The sequence below is a fragment of the Accipiter gentilis genome, chromosome 10 (assembly GCF_929443795.1).
Source record: "Accipiter gentilis chromosome 10, bAccGen1.1, whole genome shotgun sequence".
Lineage (NCBI taxonomy): Eukaryota > Metazoa > Chordata > Aves > Accipitriformes > Accipitridae > Astur > Astur gentilis.
Genome location: NC_064889.1, coordinates 12,505,411 through 12,516,433, shown reverse-complemented (window position 1 = coordinate 12,516,433; position 11,023 = coordinate 12,505,411). Strand labels below are relative to the sequence as shown.

The window sequence follows — 11,023 nt, the reverse complement described above, 5'->3', positions numbered from 1 at the left end:
GGTATGTGAATGTTTACGTAGCCACATTGATTTGTATGTTATAGGGCTGTAGGGAGGAGGAAATGGCTGGTTGTCCTCTCTCGTAGGCAAGGGACTGTTTTGAAGTGGTGTGGTAGTTTTTTTTGAGATTGGATGAAAGCGGTGGGCAGAGCTTAGAAACTGGAAACAAAATGCAGCTTAAAAACACATCTTGTGCACATGAAGTTTTTTGGGGGTTTTGTTTGTTTTGGGGGGTTTTTTAAGAACACCAATGAAACTCAACACTACTTAAGAAGCCTGTAATGGTAGAAAGGGAACACTTTACACTCAAAAAGGAAGGGAGAGTCAAGCGTTGAGCCAAAATCCAGCATGGTGCTTCACTGCCTCTGACTTCTAGTTGTGCTGCAGAGGAACACTGAAAACCCTGCTAATAACAGGCTTCATCCACGGATCATGGCGGGTACAGCCAGGCAGTCTGGCTTGTTAAGTAGAAGTAATTCCTTACGTGGAGATGATTAAAGAAGGTTAAAGGGCTTTATAAGGACCATGCAAAGTGAAATCTACGGCTAGAAAGTGAAGATAAGTCTGAGTGTGGTGTTGTCCCTTGGTAAACCGCAGGAGTCCTGCGCTGGGAGAGCAGCCTGCAGAAAGTGCAGGGTTTCGTGGGGTGTTTGCAGTGGGTGGAAGATGGCTTCTGTCCTACACTCATCAGCAATGGCCATTCCTGAAAGAAAAAATTAGGACAGTTAGTTCCACGTGTAGCCCTTTGGCTGTGACCTAGCAACTAGATTGTCTTTAAAAAATTATGGAAGAGGCTTAAATTATAAACCAGATAAAGGGACCACTGTTTCACGCCAGGGTGCTTGCCAAGTAAAATGGGACACCCTTATTAAACAAAAAAAGCAAATAAGAAATGAAGATGCTAACCGTTCTTTTAAAAATACCTTTTCTTCTCCATGTGGTCTTTAGTTAAAAGGCAGCATTTTAAAGTATATCTAACAAGAACTTCAGCTGGACGAGGTGATGTTTACCGTTGCTGAACAGACCAGGACACAGCATTTGACGTGTACTGTCGTCGCGTGAGATCTAATAATTGCAAACTGGCACAATGCTGAACAGTTTGTTCTGATCAGGAGTTCTCAGTCATGGTCAGTTAACTTTCTCACAATTGTATTTAAGTTTAATTAAATAAAGAGTTGCTATATATATATATAATCTTAGCTATTTATATAAGACTGCCCACGCTGCTGTTAGTGGTGCGATTGCCACATGAGTAGTGCATCTTAGCTAGAGTCTTTGCCTTGAGCACAGCTGGTCTGCCGGGCTGTAGGCTGGCTACCAGGTCCTGTAAACCAGCTGGGAACTGGGGCAGCTGGCCAGTCCCTGCTGCTGCACCTCTCTGCCCCTGGTCAGCAGGACAGCCTGTGTCTGCCGCAACGAGGCCACTGCCTGCAGCTGAATTTTTACACCTTGACTTACTCTTTGGTTTTCCATCACCATGCTATTTGTTTTTCTGTGCTGTAGAAGTTCTTAGAAGCGTGCCTGGTACATACGTTTAAAGCCTTGCTAAATTCTCACTTTGGGCTGGCTTATTGCCTGGAGGCGTTAGTTTACGAACAGGTTTTTAATGCCTTTTTTGCAGGGGGGAGGCTTCCTCCTGGAGAGGTTTTCTTCCATATGGAGCTAATGTTGCTCTGGAACTATTTTTGCTATTTTTTTTCTGTCCCCCTCTAAACTCTGCGATAGGGGTGGCAAGTTTTTCCACGTGTGGACTTTCATCCCCTACTCTACAGGCTACAAAACAGAATTGTTCTTAGGGTCCTGAGGAATTCAGTGACACGCTGCGGTGCAGATTATTTCTGGGTATCGATAGAGGGGAAAAGCATCCTTCTCACAAGTCTTCTTTCATTTATTTATTCTCATGTTGCTTTTCTGTTGCTGAGATTTGGAAATGCTTGTCAAGCCTTTTGTTAGGTTCTACACATAATTAAAGAGTAAACTGTCCTCGTCCTTCCAAAGATGCAATCCTGAGCAACAGCAGCCCTGAACCAGTTTGTTCCTTATTCCTTCAGTTATTTTGGTGCTTACAAAATGCTGCAAATTCTTGTTTGTTGTTCTGCCGCTGTTTGCGTCAGACTTGAGCTGAACAACCTGGGAAGTAATGCTGTGGGGTATTTAGTAACAAGCAAATAATCCAGATCATTGCTGGCACCCAGCACTCTTGGGCTTCCATTCCAGCGTCTCTATATTTAAAATGGTTATCTGCTTACTCCGAGTGCTATCTGAGAACTCCTTAAAATATTGACTGTTGAAAAGTTCAATGGCTTCTTTCGACTGAGAATTAGCATCGCTGATAAGGTGCTTTGCATGCACCAGACCATGTGCAGAGGGAGCTCTGCCCTGGTAGCCCGTGTGGACGTGGTGATAGCCGGGTACGGCCGCGCTCTGCAAATAGCTGTGTCAATAGCTGGCAGCAGTCACATCGTGTCATTGGCTTTCCTCTGACATCCGTTGCATCCTGACCGCAAAGCAGCCCTTCCTTCTATAGTGAACTCTGATAATAAAATTCCTCTCGTAATCTATGTGCTGGTCTACTGCAGCCAAAATTACTTTTAACCTTTATGTCACCCAGCCTGGATGTTATGTGTGGTATGAAATACGAAAGCGTGCTTTTTTGCAGTTGGGTGTGGGACAGCGAACTTACGACTTGTCCGGCTTCGGAGCCAGCGATACCATTACCTTTCACAATCCACTCGCTCTTCCCACCTTTGGTTCCCTTGTTGATAAAATAAAGGTGCCGGGCTGTGATTACCAGCAGGACCTCAGGCGGTGTGGCGGGGGTCCCACTCTGGCTAGCGCACCCTGTACTGCCACGGGGACAGGGGTCCCTCGCTGTCCCCTGGGATGGAGGGACGCTAAGAGCACGGCTACACGGAAGGCGACCTGGGGGAGGACTTCTGCATTAGTGGGGGACTGGGGTTAACCTGCCCTCACTGATAATAAACTCGATCGGTGTTTCTAGGGTGCAGAGTCATTACTAAATTGGTGGCTGATGGTTTGCTGGGGTTTTTCTTCAGCTTTAACAGTTGTTTACTAGTTGATAGAAGGCTGATACACTTTGTCCTAATTCAGTATGGTTCTACATTACTTGTGTCTTCGTTTACACATGTGATTTTTCCAAATTTCTCGTAACTTCTGTTTAGGCTTATTATATTTTTCTAGTAATCATTTGTGGCCAAGTACAGTCCAAGGCATGTGGGGGATCTCCTGCCTGCTTGGTTAAAGATTACTGGCCACTCAGAATAGACATGAGGCCTGATAAAATACAGGCTTTCCTTTAGAGCTGAATTTTGCCATGTTCCTCAAGCCATACCCCAAGGCTCTGGTGCTGTGCAGTCTGGAAGCTTCTTTGCCCCATTAATCCCACCGTGGCTGGTGCAAGGTAAATATAAACCTAGTCATCTTTCTGCGTCATCGTCTCTGCAGCGTCTTCCCAAGAAGGTGTCTCCACACCAGAAGTATAGCCAGGGTGCAGTTTCTGCTTTACAGGATGGTTGATCCTTAGTCACACTTTCACTTTGCAGCTCAGGCTTCAGCTGTGGATGCTACAAACCCAGACTCTAGCAATAAAAGGACATTTTCTTATTCTCGTTCTTGGGGATGCCATTCAGAGTGGATTGGAGCTTAAATCCTCAGTGCTAGAGGCTGTAGAGAAACAACGTCTCCATTTAATGTCTTTCTTGAATTTTATCATTTTTAATCATTTAAAGTGATAGACCCAAATAACAGATTTATTCTGACTTCTGTGTTTGTTTGGATATAGATTTAATCAGTACAGCTCTTGAAATAGCTGGATAACTAGCAGAGACATTTTTAAAGCCTATGATAGGTTTGGTTTTTATTTTGTGTTATGTCTGCCTCAGATTTTTTTCTGCTAATGCTACAGACTCTCTTAGCAAGTTTGACGTTGACATGTACTGAAAGATTAAGTTACTTCTACATACTAAATTATCTTTTGAACCCTCACACATTTCACTGATTTTTCCATGATTCTTTATATTCTTTTTACTTGCTTTATGCAGAGAGACCCTCAATTGTTCGAATCTCTCAATTTTACATCACACCTAGCCCCGTGAAGCAGCAAGGTGCCAGTCTATACAGCTATTGAAGTGCAGAGCGGACGGGAACGTCCTTTGGGTACTGCTGGCACTTACATCCGTGTTTCTATTGACCTTGCTAACTGCATCACCTAGAGTACAGCATCGATTTCCAGCCAGGCAAGGTATAAAACCTCACCGCGACTGGCTTAGGGACCTGTACAGGGCAAGGAGATTCATCATCCAGGACAGAGGAAATCTAAGAGTAAAGCAAAACCTGCAAGCCTAGGTGGAGCCATGGCAAGCTGGGCAGCCACTGAGCCACCAAGCTGCCAAAAATTCACCGCTAGCTAAGAAGAACATGAAGGAGTCTGGCTGTCCATACCTGCGTGGCTCTGGGATAGTTAATCAGTACCTTGCATCATTTCTCTTGTCCTGACAAAAGCATAATTATGTCAGCATTGAAGCACGTTTTCTGGTTCTTCAGCCATCGTGGAGCAAAATATGGAAGCACAGAGCTGCTCGAGCAATTTAGTGGCTGAGTGAATTCAAAATGACTTGACGTGAAGCAGGCGGTTGGCCGTGGTGGGGGTTTGGGGCCAGCAGCAGGTACCAGCGCCGGCAGCGGAGAGGAGCCAGGCGCGATCAGGGGAGAGTCCGGCTCATCTTCCAAAATGCTGGCACAGCCCGGGGAGGAGATTTCCGCCCTGCCTGCCAGGAATTACAGTCTGCGTTGGCATGGGCAGGAGGAAAAATATGATGGGAAACAGGGAGATTAAAATAACCCGGTGAAAACAGGATGTTGGAAAGCTGGTAACGGAGCGGGGCTGCGGGGCTGGCTGGCTGCGGAAGGCTGCCGGGAGCAGGGAGGCTTTCACACGGGGTTTGTCTGGGGGAAAAACACCCAGTTCTTGCATGTTTGTAGGCCCACACCAAACCCCCGAGGCAGAGGCAGCACGGCTATGCTGGCAGCGGGCTGGCGTCTTGTGTTCTCCAAAATATGACTGATTATGGCTATTAAGACAAACGTGTTCATTCACCTTCTCTCAACACCTGCCTGCTCTCTTTTCCATTGGATGAAGGTCATAAACCATTCCCAACAACACATCAGCCTGGCATCGTATTTATTTAACTGATATGACCTCACAGGCGCTGCCAAGCAGCAAACCGAAGCTCTATTTCACAGCTCGGCTGTCACTGGGGAGCTGTATTTTTCTCAGCTGATCGCAGCCTGCTCTCCGAGCTGTGATCCATGGCTTCCTTCCAGCCTAAGACAAAATAAAAACCACAGTGTTTTTCTCTTGCTAACTGGCTCGTCCTTTCAGGGGCTGGCAGCCACAGCTACCGGTGTACATTTACAGGAGGGGTCGCTGGTCCCTGCAGGTGGGGGAGCAGGTTCCCGTCACCCGTAGCCAGTTTGTGAACTGTCCGAGTTTTTTGGTGCAGCGGCGATGGGCTGCTGACCGGTGCTCCGCCAGCTCATCAAATCCCTCGCGCACCCATCGCTGAGGTGTTTCTGCTCCTTTGCGAGTGGGGAGAGCTTGGGTGCCAGAGGCTGGTTTCAGCCTGGGAGAATGGGGCAGGCTCACGAGAAGGCTTTACATCGCAAAGTCTCAGTCTCCAGCACGTGGAGACCGTGCTCAGAAGCCAGCATGAACTCGGCCTTAACCCCATAATTTCTGAGTGCATTGAGCCATTAGAAAATGCTTACTTAAAATCTCTGAGGCTAAGCCAAACTGCTTTATTCTTTAAGATAAAACAAAAATTGCCGTCTTCCATGAGTCCAAACTGCTCTCTGCTTATTTGCCTTCCATGATCAAATTGAATCTGCTGTATACATTGCAAGTCACCAGTGTTTGTCAATACAATGCAGACTCAGATGGATGCAAACCAGTCCTTGGTTTGTGGACCGTGTCATCAGTTTTATTCAGCTGGGCTGGTTAACACAGACTGATTCGTCTCGATCATCTGGTCTTCTCCCAGTTAGGTGCCACAACCAGACAGGCGTCGTCGTAGTGCTCTGCAGCCTTTCAGCAGAGGAAGGAAAGCTCAGGCAACGGTGGGGTCGCCCAGGCTCTGCCCAGCACCGTGCAGGCCCCGCAGCAGCGAAGCTGGGCTCCCCTGGGTTTCCCAGGTGGATCTGCACGTTACTTTTCTCAGCAGCATTGCGGACGATCTGGGTCCTTAGGCTGCCAGCATGACTAATATTTCCAATGGCCTCGGTTTCTCTTCTTTCACGTTCAAAAAATGAGACGGATTTGCCTTCCGGGTCCATAAAATAGTTGAAATGCTATGCTCATCCGTGAACATCACAGATGCTCACTACACCACTTGACTTTTATGACAGGTGAGAAATAATAGAAGGTGATGGACTGCTTAAAGTGACATAATCAGCCGGAGTTAGCGGCCTGCCTGCCCCGGGAGCTCAGGCAGTTCCCCGGAGCAGGGGGATGCCCAGCTCCTTTAACGATCAGCCCCAGAAAAATTTTGTCCAAGCAGAAATGAAAGCTATGGTTTTCAGCTGAAGTTCTTCACTGTTGCAGGCTTTGACATCAATTTTAGCATCTGCGGGCAGTGTCGCAGGAGAGCTGGCTTCAAACCCGCGGAGCTGGAGCTGGGGAGCCCCCCGCACGCTGGGGAGTGGGGGGGGGGGGCACCCCTGTGGCAGCCCAGAAAACAGTTCAAGTTCATGTTAGTTTTAAATATTTGGCTCTAGAAATCTCTCCAGGCACCACTTTAATCCAATTTACAGTGTCTGGCTAAAGTGAAGTATGAGAAGAATTTGCTTAAGCTAATTGAGCGGCGATGTGCAGCGGTGGGGAGCTGGGCAAGCAGGCAGGGCAGCTGCCTGGCACCGGGCCCCCGGCCCTGGGGGGGTCGGGAAACCTCCGGCTGCCCCGGACACCGCCACCGAGGACAGTGGCAGCAGGTCAGCGGCAGACCACCTCGGCCCTTCCCCACCTTCTCCTTAAGACACTCGCAAAGCTGCTGTAAAAATCAAGCTGGAGACCCCTCTGCTCGTGCCCTTGGGTCATTTGCCAGCGGGGCACGTTTCCTCCAGGTGTCGGGGCAGCCGGTTGCCATCTCGCTGCCAAGCGCCTCCCCAGCCCCGTCGCCTGCCCAGAAATGTGAGCTCACAGAAATTTGGGAACGAGATCGGTTTCGAAGAGTTTAAGCCACCTTCGCTTCCTGGTGAGGGAAAGAAAGTCCCAGCAGGTGTTGCAGCATGCTCAAATGTTAGTTGCTTTACTCCTGCACCCCTAAGAAATTTGTGTGTTGTCTTTTCCACTTTATAGCAGGGAAAACGGAAGATGGGGCGGTTAAGGCTCGCCCTGCTGGAGCAGGGAGCTGGCTGGGGTGGGACAAACTGGGCTCCACCAGATGCTGGAGTTTGAGTCACCTTGCGAGAAGCCTTCGGGTAAGGAGAAAAAGTCATTTACAGCTTTAGCTCTTACTTTGTCCCTGAAATCTATGCAATGTCCTGGCCATTTATAGAAACTAATGAACCATGTCATCTGAATATGGAGCAGCTGCAGGGAGAATTGGAGTGGTGGTGGTGATTAAAGGTAGCGTCCAGATGAGAAAGCAGCGGGAGAGCTCAGCGCTGCTCCTTTCGGAGAGCAAAGTGCGCCGGTGCCGGGGAGCGGTGGCATTTGGTAGAGGTAGCACATCCCGCCTGGAGACAAGGCTCTGGCCGTGCCACCTTGGACAGGCGAGTAAGGATGCTGGGCTGTGCTGGCGTTCGCTGGCTGGCCTTTGCGGCGGCAAAGGAGCGGGGCTGGCCGGGACGCACGCTGCGAGGCTGGGGCAGCGCCCGGCCTCGGGGTGGACGGTGACCCCGGTGCGCCTCGGGCCCGGCTGTGGGAGTGATGCCGGCGGGCACGGCGGTGACCGTATCTCTACCCGGGCTCTCGGAGCTGCTCTGCTTCGTCAGGAGTCCTGCGGGAAAACCCACCGGCCCCTCGGCCCCCAGGCTCTTACCGTCACGTGGCCCAACGACGCAGCGCGGTGCAGTCTTACCCCAACCCTGTAGTAAAGCAGTTTGTTCTGGCATATGATGGGAAACAAACCTTTTCACGGCCGTGGCAGAGCGGCATGAGCTGGCCCTAGGGCCGACTTCTGCAGTCACGTGGCCGTGTATCCAAAGTGGTTCAGCTGCCTCCGGTGCAGTTTTACATGTATTTTATGGCTGCTGTCACCATCTTCCCTGCCTTCCCCTCAGGGAAGGGCTTGGGGAATAATTAACTCATTAGAAAATATTGTTGCGTGAATGCCGAGGTAAGTCATTTTATATTGCTAAATAGTTGGTTCCAATTAATGCTTTTTTTTTTAATTTCTGAGAACGACGCCACGGTCACTCAGGTGATGTCAGTATTGTCCCCGCGCACTGTACCAGCCCCGACTTCAGGAGGTTGGCCGGGCAGCGCTGAGCTGCCATCTCTGCCGTGTTGGCAAGACATCCGGAGCATTACAAATGAAAATTTCCAAACTTCAAGGCAGCACTGAGGGAGAGGAAAATTTCCCTCCAACGAAGCATTCTGCTATTGTCAGGGCAGTGTGGAGTGAAAGCAAAAAGGATTCCAAGACCGGCTTTCGGCTGCCTGTTGAGGCTCTGATTATAAAACGCCTCCTGAATGCACCATGCCTGAACCAACCCCTCCCCCTGCCCAAACCTTAAGCCAAAGGATTTAAACAAGCTCTTATGTAATATGGTTTTAGTGTTTCCAGTAGAAATAGGTGTTCTAAATATAAATGATTTGCAGATAAAATAGGCTTATATAAAATGCTTTTACATTTATATAACCTTATATTGGCATTGCACCCGGCACCTCCATCGGCCACGAGCCCGGCGGCGGGGCGAGCGTGCCCGCTGCCGGCCGTGCCCGCTGCCGGCCGTGTCCGCTGCGGGTGCCTGCCTGCCAGGGCACGGGCTCGGGACTGCCCTGGCCTCTGCGGTCACAGGGCGATCCCCGTCCCGTCTCCAGGCGAGCAGCCAGTGCCCCTCCGGGGACGGTGCCTGCTGGAAGAGAGGTACTTGGGCTGGTACTTCTGTTTAACTCCCTTCCTTCTCCCTGCCAGGGGTTTCGCTTGCAGCAGCCATCGCAGGATTCTCCCGTGGTGGTCCCGTTAGCGTCGGCCCCCGGGGCGATGGGGGCACCCCCAGTTTCTAGCAGCAGTGCCATGGTAGCGGTGATTGTCCGGACTGAGCAGCTGGATGCTGCAGGTACTGTCCCTTGGGGCCAGCTCCTTTGGTCCTTTAGGTGAAGAAAGTTGTTTTGAACATTGAGAGCTGGAATTCTTCTCCATCCCGACGTGCGCGCAGGGATGGGTGCGTCTATATGTATGTACGTATTTATACATACATGTGACACAGTAAAAGAGCTGACCGCCTTCGGCTCAGGGTTTGCAGCGTGGCCTCAGGCTGTGGGTTCTTCCCGAGCCGTGGCCACAAGCCCAGCCAGCAGTCAGGCGCAGCTTGCCGTCACAGCGAGGCCGCCTCAACACTTCAGGCTCTTAAGCTAAATATCTCCTTCACCGCAGAGCGTGCCATCAAAGGGTGAGCCCTTGTTTGCGACGCCTCTTTCTCCAAGGCCAGCTTCATCAAGACTGTAGTTGATCAAAGCCGCTGTGCTTCTCGTCCGGCTCAGTAGTGCACCAAGACCCGTGACAGGAGCCACTAATAAGGCTAGGAACAATTAGCTTGGAAATAGCATCTTCTGAGCAGAAAACAATGGTTGCTACGTTACAACCTTTATGTATGGGAAAGATACTTAGCCAAATCTTGCACAACAGCCTTCCGTGCATCACACCAACCGTTTGCTCTTAGGGAAAGGACTGATCACTAAGTATTTTTGGTTACCAACTTGTGTACAACAATACGTAGAATTATACACAAATGTATAGACATATGACTAGATATGCATATCTTGTTTATACACACATATGTATTATCATATGCATGAGAAACAAGAATGCATTTTTCAGCTACGGTGTATTTTTACTACAGACCAATATGATTTATAGGTCTTTTCCATTAACATTTCCATTCAAATAATGCCTTATTTATGCCCATACCAGAGAAGCTCTTCTGACAACGTGGGAAGATGCTTTCTATTGTGAAGCCAGAACTGCCAGCAGCCTCTATTATTTCTGGTGGGACTGTCAGTTCTCCAAGTAACATGACTTCATTTTTAATCCAGGTCTGTTGGAAGACACTTGATCTGTCCTGCTTTTGTCCGTCACAGAAGGCAAACTTGCCATAAAGAAATGGTATGTGTGACCTTTGAAAATGACTGTCGCCCTTTCCGTCTTGGTCTGTGCTCTATTTGTCATAAAAGCCTGTTTCTGTGGTGCATTACGGGGGAAATGAGCCATTCATCTTTGTCTGCTTCTGCTGGGGGAGTCACTCCCTGCAGACACATGGAGAGCGCTGGGTCAAGCAGCACTTGGCCATCTTCTAGAGCTGGACCTACAGCAATTCATCAGCCGCTTTCTTTTTGGAAATCAATAGTCGTCTGTACTACAAGCGCTTCTGGCCCCTGAAAGTTATTAAATCAAGTCATGCACAGATTAAAAGCAAAAAACCAAAACACAAATAGACCTACAAAGTGGTCACAGAGTGTTTTATGCCTCCCAGCACTGAGACCACCGTAGCAGCCCTGCCGTGGAGGCTGCGCTCGAGCCTCAAGCGTACCTTCAGGTGCAGCAACGTAGCTGGGGTGCAGCAGCTTTTTATATTTAAATTAAAGGCTGTCATAAGTACACAGAAGGCTTTGGGGAGCTTAAATAGGAGGTGTCTATGTAAGGTATGGCTGTGAGAAGAACGGCATAGCGGCGTGAGCTCTGGAGATCGCTTTTTGCTCAGGATATTGACAACATGGCCGCATCGAGGCAATGTTTCGGCGCAGGCCTGCTGCCATGGCAGGTCCTTCTCCTCTCCTCTCCTC

The 11,023-nt window shown here is 49.4% G+C and overlaps 1 long non-coding RNA gene across 4 annotated transcripts in view; it reads right to left on the bottom strand.

The window, feature by feature from the left end:
• Positions 1 to 138: 138 nt before the first annotated feature.
• LOC126044123 (uncharacterized) overlaps positions 139 to 11,023 on the bottom strand; it is a 30,231-nt gene continuing 19,346 nt past the window's right edge. Inside the window, exons 7-8 of one of the 4 annotated variants that reach the window (XR_007507576.1) lie at positions 924 to 10,615; positions 139 to 703 (exon numbers count right to left, since the gene is read on the bottom strand). This is a non-coding gene — a long non-coding RNA (uncharacterized LOC126044123). Of the gene's footprint in view, positions 10,616 to 11,023 lie in introns of all 4 variants that reach the window. The other 3 variants (XR_007507575.1, XR_007507578.1, XR_007507577.1) reach the window with 3 other exon arrangements.